Genomic DNA, 10,000 nt, shown 5'->3' on the forward strand with positions numbered 1-10,000 from the left:
CCCTCCACCCCTCCACCCCTTGCTACCCCTCCACCCCCTCCACCCCCTTGCCTCCCCTCCACCCCCTCCCCCTTGCTAAACCCCCCCCCCCAAACTCAGGTTAGTCACATGGCTGTATCTCTTTATTCTTCTTTTTTTGTGATTTTTTTTTTTTTTTTTTTGTAAATATATTAGTATTCATCACAACACCGATTCACTTTGTTATCCGCTGATCTTAAGTATTATAACCACGATGATATACAGGGTTCCTTGCGCCAGCTTATAATGTACGTTGTTGGTGCTTGTGTATGTTCTTGTTTTTTCCTTTTTTTCTTTTTTCTTTTTTCTTATTCTTCATTTTTGGTGTCTGTGTATTTTCTCTCTCTCTTTATCTTTTTCTTCTTTATTGCCGGTGTTTGTGTGTCTTCTCCCTCTCCTCTTTTTTCTTCTTTTTCTTCGTCTTCCTGTTCATTGTTGTTATATGTGCACTTCTTACTTCTTTTTCTCCTTCCATTATATATATATATATATATATATATATATATATATATATATATATATATATATATATATATATATATATATATATATATATTTTTTTTTTTTTTTTTTTTTCTTTTTCTTTTCTTTTCTTTTCTTTTCTTTTTTATAATGCCGGGGGCGTTGGTGATATACGAGATCTCTGATAATTGATACCGGGAGGGTGAGATTTCCCCTGATATATTGTGCTGGTTGCAGCCCTAGCGTGTTGCAAGACATGCGGCTGTGCAATAATTAATGTTATGAGTTATCAGAGGCCGCCTGTTCTTTCCATATTAGTATCGTCGTCCTTTGGTGCTAGAACATTCCTCCTCCTCCTCCTCCTCCTTCTCCGCCATCTCCTCCATCTCCTCCCTCCACCTCCTCCTTTTCCTCCTTTACCTCCCCTCATCCCCCTCCTTCCTTTCCTCCTCCCTCCTCATCCCTTCTATCCTCCCTCCCACCTTCCTTCCCTCCTCAGTCCTCCTCTCTCTCTCTCCCTCCCCCTCCCCCCGTGTCTCTCCATCCCTCCTCCTTCCTTTCTTCCCTCCTATCCTCCCTCCCACCTTCCTTCCCTCCTCGCCCCTCCTCTCTCTCCCCCCTCTTCCAACCCCCTCCTCCCTCCCCCTCCCCCCGTGTCTCTCCATCCCTCCCTCCTATCCTCCCTCCCCACCTCCCTACCACCCTCCTTCCCTCCACAGCCCCCTCTCTCCCCCCTGTTCCAACCCCCTTCCCCCCTTTTCCAACCCCCTCCTCCCCCTTCCCCCGTGTCTCTCCATCCCTCCTCCTTCCTTTCCTCCCTTCCTTCCTCCTTCCTATCCTCCCGCTCCACCTTCCCTCCCTCCTCAGGCCCCCCTCTCCCCCCTCTACCAACCCCTCTTCCAACCCACCTCCTGCCCCTCTTCCAACCCCCTCCCCCCCTTTCCAACCCCCCCTCCTCCCCCTCCCCCGTGCCTGTCCGTGTAACAGGGCCATCTGTCCTTCCCTCGCCTCTTCTATTGGAGATTGCGGTCCTTGCTTGAGGGTCGATGGCGCGCCCTCTTCGGCTTCTGGAAGTGGTGGAGGCGGAGGTGGAGGAGGAGGAGGAGGAGATGGTGGGGGTTAAGGTGGTGGAGGAGGTGGAGGTGAAGGAGGTGGAGGTGAAGGAGGATATGAAGGAGGATATGAAGGAGGATATGAAGGAGGATAGGATATGAGGGAGGATATGAAGGAGGATATGAAGGAGGAGGAGGAGGAGGAGGAGGTGGAGGAGGAGGAGGTGGAGGAGGTGGAGGTGGAGGAGGTGGAGGAGGTGGAGGTGGGGTGGAGGTGGAGGTGGAGGTGGAGGTGGAGGTGGAGGTGGAGGGTGGAGGTGGAGGTGGAGGTGGAGGTGGAGGGTGGAGGAGGAGGAGGAGGAGGAGGAGGAGGGAGGAGGAGGAGGAGGAGGAGGAGGAGGGGGAGGAGGTGGAGGTGGAGGTGGAGGGGGGTAGGGGTGGAGGTGAGAGGCGGAGGTGGAGATGGAGATGGGGGAGGAGGTGGAAGAGGTGGAGGAGGGCGAAGGCGGAGGTGGAGGAGGAGGAGATGTAGGAGGTGGAGATGGAGATGTAGGAGGAGGTGGAGATGGAGATGTAGGAGGAGGTGGAGATGGAGATGGGGGAGGAGGTAGTGGAGGTGAAGGAAGAGGTGGAGGTGATGGAGGAGGCGGAGGTGGAGATGGAGATTGAGTTGGAGGTGGACGAGGTGGAGGTGGAAGATGTGAAGGAGGCGGAGGAGAAGGAAGTGGAGGAGATAGAGATGGAGGTGGAAGAGGTGAAGGAGGTGGAGGTGAAAGTGGAAAGGAGCGTCTTTGTTTACTGCTTGCTGTGGAGTATTTTTATATATTTTTGTTTTACAATTGTTTAACGTTGTTGTGTAGAATTTTCTGTATTATTTATGACTGTTATTCTTCGAAGATTATTTACGCTCGTACTCCGCTCACACGCTTCGCTGATTCTCTCATCCAGTTGCTTTCTTCAACGATTTATCAACCCGCCGCGTGTGTGTCCACCTTCATTACTAATTCTCGTCTTCTCGTCTCCGTTTCCCAGTCCGTCGGTAGATAATGGACGACACAAACGGACGCAAAGATACGGGGAGAGCATAAAAAGCCACGCGTCGCTGGGCCCGAAATGGCGATTTCTCGAAACCCCTGCCCGCCCGCCGCCCGAAATCCCGCGCACTCGAAACCCCAGCCCGCCCGCCGCCCGAAATCCCGCGCACTAAAAACCCTTGCCCGCCCGCCCGCCGCCCGAAATCCCGCGCACTCGAAACCCCAGCCCGCCCGCCGCCCGAAATCCCGCGCACTCGAAGCCCTTGCCCGCCCGAAATCCCGCGCACTCGAAACCCTTGCCCGCCCGCCGCCCGAAATCCCGCGCACTCGAAACCCTTGCCCGCCCGCCGCCCGAAATCCCGCGCACTCGAAACCCTTGCCCGCCCGCCGCCCGAAATCCCGCGCACGTTCTCGGCGGTACTAATTTTTAATGGAAAGTCCAGAGCGTATCCAATTTTAGCCGAGCGACCGACGCTAACAACGAGCCCAGTCAGGTTCCCTCATGCTGGGGTGATGGACGAGGAGCGGGGCGGGGTCATGCCGGAGGGAGGCTCCGGAGGGCGGCGGGCGGGTCAAAGGGTTGGTGCGGAGGGATGCGTGGGCGCGCGCGGGCGGTCGGTTCGGTTCGGTGTAGGCGAGAGTTTGTTTAACCGGGGCGGCCGCGAACAGGGCGAGAGGCACGCGCGGGAGAGCCAGAGGACACTCTCGTTAATGGCCCCCGCAAAGTGGCACCGTGGCACTAAGTGATTTCGGGGGAGTATCTTTTCCTCCTCTCCCGCCCCCTCCCCCTCTCCCCTCTCCCTCTCCCTCTCCCTCTCCCTCTCCCTCTCCCTTCCCTCTTCCTCTCCCTCTCCCTCTCCCTCTCCCTCCCCCTCCCCCTCCTCCTCCTCCTCTCCCTCTCCCTCCCTCCCCCTCCCTCTCCCTCTCCCTCCCCCTCCCCCTTCCCCTTCCCCTTCCTCCCCACCCGTGTGATCTCCCGAGACGGAGCACAATAAAGTCTCATGCATATAGACAGCTAGAGATGAAGCTGTCCCCTTGGGCCACTTCCGCTAAATTGTCCCATTATTGTCCCAGCCATTGTGGCCAGGGACCGCCAGCTCCCCCCCGTCGGAGGGGCTTCGGCTTCTCTTCTCTCCTCTCCTCGCTCTCATCTTCCTCTCTTTATCCTTCCTTGCTTCTTTCGTTTCTTAATTTCTTGCCTCTTTTCTTGACCCGTCTTTTTGGATTCGAAGATCTGCGTCGCTCTCGTCGAATCGATTTTTTTTTCTTGTCTTCTCTTCTCTTGTGTTCTTCTTTTTATCATCGTTCTGGATTTTTTTTTGCCTTTTTTTACTTTTCCCTTTGGGTTTTAAGTTCGTTTTTGACTTCTGTGTCTCATGTCGCTCTCTTTATTTTATTTTCCCTTCTCCTCAGTTCTGACTCTTTTATCCTCTTATCTCTTTCTTCCTTGCAATGTGTCCCGATTTCTCTTTCTTCCATTTGTATCCCTGTTTCTATCTCTCCTCTTTCCTCAATTCCATATCCACGTCTTCCCAATTTCCTATTATCTATTGCTCTTCTCCACCTTCCTTCCTCTCTTATTCCTGTTTTTTTTTTCTTTTTTCTTTTTTTAGGTATTCGCTCGGCTTCCTTCTCTTGACATTCTCTCGTGCATTTCGCAATACTCCTTGACCTCGCCTTTTGTCCTGTCTTTTTTTTTTTTTTTTTTTACTTATTTCTCTTCCGTAGTTTTATTCCGTTCTTTATTTTGCTTACGTAATACATTTCTCTCTCTGTCTGTCTGTCTCTCTCTCTTTATCGTATTTCTTTCTCACTCTTTTTCTCCCTCTCCCCTTTCCACTCTCCACTCCTAGCCACTCCCACTCCTCATCCCCCTCCCCCTCCCCTTCCACTCCTAGCCACTCCTACTCCTCATCCACTCGCCCCTCCACTCCCTAGCCACTCCCTCTCCTCATCCCCCTCCCCCTCCACTTCCACTCCCTAGCCACTCCCACTCCTCATCCCCCCTCCCCCTCCCACTTCCACTCTAGCCACTCCCACTCCTCCCATCCCCCCACCTCCCCACTCCTCATCCCCCTCCCCTCCCTTCACTCCTAGCCACTCCCACTCCTCATCCCCCTCTCCCCCTTCCACTCCTAGCCACTCCTCATCCCCCTCCCCCCTCCCCCTCCACTCCCTAGCCACTCCTCATCCCCCTCCCCCTCCTCATCCCCCCCCCCCTCCCCCTTCCACTCCCTCCTGCCCCCTCCCCCTCCCCACCACTCCCTAGCCACTCCCATCCCCCTCCCCCTCCCCCTCCACTCCCTAGCCACTCCCTCCTCCTCCCCCTCCCCTCCACTCCTAGCCACTCCCACTCCTCCTCCCCCTCCCCACCACTCCCATCCCCCTCCCCCTCCCCCTCCACTCCCTAGCCACTCCCATCCCCCCTCCCCCCTCCCCCTCCACTCCTAGCCACTCCCACTCCTCCTCCACTCGCCCCGCCGAGTTCCCAGCGACAGTGAGAAGAAGGCCATTTTATAAGCCTTTTTTTTTTTTTTTAGCGGCGTGGACAGGTGTTTATGGGGAGGAATTAATATATTTTTTGGCCTCCCCCCCCTCCTCATCTCCTGTACATTATGGCGTGCAGGGAGGCCAGGTAGGGTTCAATTCATGGGGGTGGGGATGTGGGGGGGGTGGGGGGTGGGGATGTGGGGGGGGGAGGTTAAGGTGCGGATAGGAGGCCAGGTAAGGCTTGATTCATCAGGGGGAGGGGGGGTAGGTGTCAAGTGCCCGGGCGATTCTGTCTCTTTCTCTCTGTCTGTCTGTCTCTCTCTCTCTCTCTTTGTCGTCTCTGTCTCTCTCTCTTTGCTCTCTCTCTCTCTCTCTCTCTCTCTCTCTCTGCCGTCTCTCTCTCTCTCTCTCTCTCTCTCTCTCTCTCTCTCTCTCTCTCTCTCTCTCTCTCTCTGCCGTCTCTCTCTCTCTCTCTCTCTCTCTCTCTCTCTCTCTCTCTCTCTCTCTCTCTCTCTCTCTCTCTCTCTCTCTCTCTCTCTCTCTCTCTCTCTCTCTTTCTCTCTTTCCCCATCCTTCTCCCTCTCCTTCCCCATCCCTCTCGCTCTCACTCCCCCTTCTCACGACCAATACTTTTTCCCATTTTTCTCCTCTCCTCTCCTCTTCTTCGTGTGTATGTGTGTATGTATGTATGTATGTATTTATGTATGTATGTGTGTGTGTACATATGTGTGAGAGGGTGTGTAGTGTGTGTGTGTGTATTATGTACGTACGTGTGTGTGTCCGTGTCCGTCCGTCCATGTGCACGCGTCGTGTCTCATGGCCGGCCGCCGTCGTGCGCGGTGTAAAAATACCTCGGGAGCAGCTTTTTTTTTCATTCCCCGTCGTCGGCGTTATTCTGCCGATAGCGTGTTTTTTTGTTCTTCTTCTTAGTCTTCCTCTTCGCAATCGCCACGTTTTTTGCCTGTTCTCGTTCTTTATTCTTAGTCTTCCTCTTCTCAATCGTCACGTTTTTTTTTACGCCTCTTCTCGTTCTTTTTTCTTCTCAATGGCCACGTTTTTTTGCCTGTTCTCCTTTTTTCTTGGTCTTCCTCTTCTCATTCGCCACGTTTTTTTTTTTTTTTTTTTGCCTGTTCTCGTTCTTTTTTTTCTTAGTCTTCCTCTTCTCAATCGCCACGTTTTTCTTCTTCTTCTTTTTTCTTCTTCTTAGTCTTCCTCTTCGCAATCGCCACGTTTTTTGCCTGTTCTCGTTCTTTATTCTTAGTCTTCCTCTTCTCAATCGTCACGTTTTTCTTCTTCTTCTTTTTTCTTCTTCTTAGTCTTCCTCTTCTCATTCGCCACGTTTTTATTTTTTTTATTTTTCTTAGTCTTCCTCTTCTCAATCGCCACGTTTTCTTCTTCTTCTTTTTCTTCTTCTTAGTCTTCCTCTTCTCAATCGCCACGTTTTTCTTCTTCTTTTTCTTCTTCTTAGTCTTCCTCTTCTCAATCGCCACGTTTTTTTTTTTTTTTTCTCTCGTTCTTTTTTCTTAGTCTTCCTCTTCTCAATCGCCACTTTTTTTTTTTTTTTGCCTGTTCTCGTTCTTTTTTCTTCTTAGTCTTCCTCTTCTCATTCGCCACGTTTTTTTTTTTTTGCCTGTTCTCGTTTATTGGCGATTCGGGACTTAACGGTTTGTAAAGTGCTTAATAGGGCAGGTGGATCGGAATGAGAGAAGGGGCGAGTTTAAGGGCTTCTTTGATTGTTTCATCGGATTGTTTTTATTATAAGATACGGAGGAATATGTAATGGAGTTTTGTATGTTTATAGGAATTATTTATATGAATGTGTGATGTATTTTATTATAAGATACGAAGGAATGTATGATTGATTTTTTTTGTATGTTTATATGAATTGTTTATTTATATGATTTATGTATTTATATGAATAAATGAGGGTTTAATCTGCTTGTTTTTTTAAGATTAGCAGAAATATATGATAAAAAGGGATTGATGGAAAGATTCCGGTGAATAAAAGACATAGGTAGAAGAAAAAGGATAATAAAAATCAACATTGGTCATGGAGAAATAGAAACGGAGAGAAAGAGAGGAACTGGAGAAATAGAAACGGAGAGAAAGAGAGGAATTGGAGAAACAGAAAAGGAGAGAGAGCGAGGACGTGGAGAAATAGAAACGGAATGAAAGAGAAGAATTGGAGAAATAGAAACGGAGATAAAACTAGGACTTGGAGGAACAGAAACGGAGAGAGAGCGAGGACCTGGAGGAACAGAAACGGAGATAAAATTAGGACTTGGAGAAAAAGAAGCGGAGGGAGAGAGAGCGAGAAAGGGAGAGAAAGAGAAACGGAGAGAAACAGAAACGGAGAGGAAGAGAGGAATTGGAGAAACAGAAACGGAGAGAAAGAGAGGAATTGGAGAAACAGAAACGGAGAGAGAACGAGAGGAATTGGAGCAACAGAAACAGAAACGAGAGAGAGAGAGAGAGAGAGAGAGAGAGAGAGAGAGAGAGAGAGAGAGAGCGAGCGAGCGAGAGCGAGGACGTGGCGACCCGACAGGCAGGCAATCGGAAGGAAGGCCGTCCTCGCCCTAAGCGCCCGCCGCCACGTCCTCTGCCGTCGCGGGGAGATGACAGTGAGTGACGGCGACGCGTGGGAATCTGGGAATTTCTGGAATTGGCTCGAGGTTGGAGCGGATCGGGGGAGATTAGGGGGGAGGGGGGAGGGTGGGAGGGGGAAGGGTGGATGGGAGGGGGGAGGAAAGAGGTATGGGTGGATGGGAGGAAGAGGTAGCGGGAGAAAGGGAGGTTGGGGTGGAGGGAGGTTGAGGTATAGAGGGAGGGGAGGAGAAGAGGGTTATGGGTGGAGGGAGGGTTAGGGGAGGGAGAAAGGGTTAGGGAGGGAGGGAAAGTTAGGGGTGGGGGAAGGGGAGAAAGGGTTAGGGGGTGGAGGGAGGTTGGGGTATAGAGGAGGGGGAGAGGTGGATGGGAGGAGAAAGGGTTAGGGGTGGATGGGAGGGAGGGGAGAAAGGGCTAGGGGGGAGGGAGGGAGAAGGGTTAGGGGTGGAGGGAGGTTGCGGTATAGAGGGAGCGGGAGGGGTGGAGGGAGGAGAAGGGGAAGGGGGAGAAAGGGGATTTATTTTTTCTCTTTTTTTTCTTATCGGGTTTTATCTCTGTTGTAATTCGTCTCTTCGTCGTGGTGGAAGGAAGAGGGAGGGAGATAGGAAGAGAGAAAGAGGAATGAAGAGGATAAAAGAAAAAGGCGGGGAAGTGATATACGGAAAGAGGAGGGAATAGAGAGAAGGAAATGGTAAGAAAAGATATATGAATAAGAAGGGAAGGAGATAGAGGAAGGCAGGAAAGGGAAATAGGAATGGAGAGAGAGGAGAGGAGCGCGAGGAGGGAATAGAGAGAAGGAAATGGTAAGAGAAGAAATATGAATAAGAAAGGAAGGAGATAGAAGAAAGCAGGAAAGGGAAATAGGAAGGGAGAGAGAGGAGAGGAGCGCGACGAGACGAGACCCAAGCAAAATATGAATAAGAAAGGAAGGAGATAGAAGAAGGCAGGAAAGGGAAATAGGAATGGAGAGAGAGGAGAGGAGCGCGACGAGACGAGACCCAAGCAAAATATGAATAAGAAAGGAAGGAGATAGAAGAAAGCAGGAAAGGGAAATGGGAATGGAGAGAGAGGAGAGGAGCGCGACGAGACGAGACACAAGCAAAATATGAATAAGAAAGGAAGGAGATAGAGGAAGGCTGGAAAGGGAAATAGGAAGGGAGAGAGAGGAGAGGAGCGCGACGAGGCGAGACACAAGCAAAATATGAATAAGAAAGGAAGGAGATAGAAGAAAGCAGCAAAGGGAAACAGGAAGGGAGAGAGAGGAGAGGAGCGCGAGGAGGGAATAGAGAGAGAAATGGTAAGAAAAGAAATATGAATAAGAAAGGAAGGAGATAGAAGAAAGCAGGAAAGGGAAATGGGAATGGAGAGAGAGGAGAGGAGCGCGACGAGACGAGACACAAGCAAAATATGAATAAGAAAGGAAGGAGATAGGAATAGAGAGAGAGGAGAGGAGCGCGACGAGACGAGACACAAGCAAAATATGAATAAGAAAGGAAGGAGATAGAGGAAAGCAGCAAAGGGAAATAGGAAGGGAGAGAGAGGAGAGGAGCGCGACGAGACGAGACACAAGCAAAATATGAATAAGAAAGGAAGGAGATAGAAGAAGGCAGGAAAGGGAAGTAGGAAGGGAGAGAGAGGAGAGGAGCGCGAGGAGGGAATAGAGAGAAGGAAATGGTAGGAAAAGAAATATGAATAAGAAAGGAAGGAGATAGGAATGGAGAGAGAGGAGAGGAGCGCGAGGAGGGAATAGAGAGAAGGAAATGGTAGGAAAAGAAATATGAATAAGAAAGGCAGGAGATAGTAAGGGAGAGAGAAGAGAGGAGCGCGAGGAGGGAATAGAGAGAAGGAAATGGTAGGAAAAGAAATATGAATAAGAAAGGAAGGAGATAGAAGAAAGCAGGAAAGGGAAATAGGAATGGAGAGAGAGGAGAGGAGCGCGATGAGGGAATAGAGAGAAGGAAATGGTAAGAAAAGAAATATGAATAAGAAAGGAAGGAGATAGAAGAAAGCAGCAAAGGGAAATAGGAAGGGAGAGAGAGGAGAGGAGCGCGACGAGGCGAGACCCAAGCACTCGCTCTCAGCAAATAATTCACATCGCCTAGGAAGGTCTAATTCGAGGCCGGAGCGTGCGCAATAAATCGCCCTAATTGCTCCATTAAAAAGGTTAATTAAAGGAATACAAACAGGATAGAAGATGGCCCGGCCTTGATCATAAAGCATAAATAACGTCGGAAATTTATTGTTAACTCTCCCTCCCTCCCCCAGAAACACACTCTCTCTCTGTCTATTTCTCTCTTTCGATCTCTCATTGTCTCTCTCTCTCTTTCGATCTCTCACTGT

The sequence above is a fragment of the Penaeus vannamei genome, chromosome 11 (genome assembly GCF_042767895.1).
Source record: "Penaeus vannamei isolate JL-2024 chromosome 11, ASM4276789v1, whole genome shotgun sequence".
Classification (NCBI taxonomy): domain Eukaryota; kingdom Metazoa; phylum Arthropoda; class Malacostraca; order Decapoda; family Penaeidae; genus Penaeus; species Penaeus vannamei.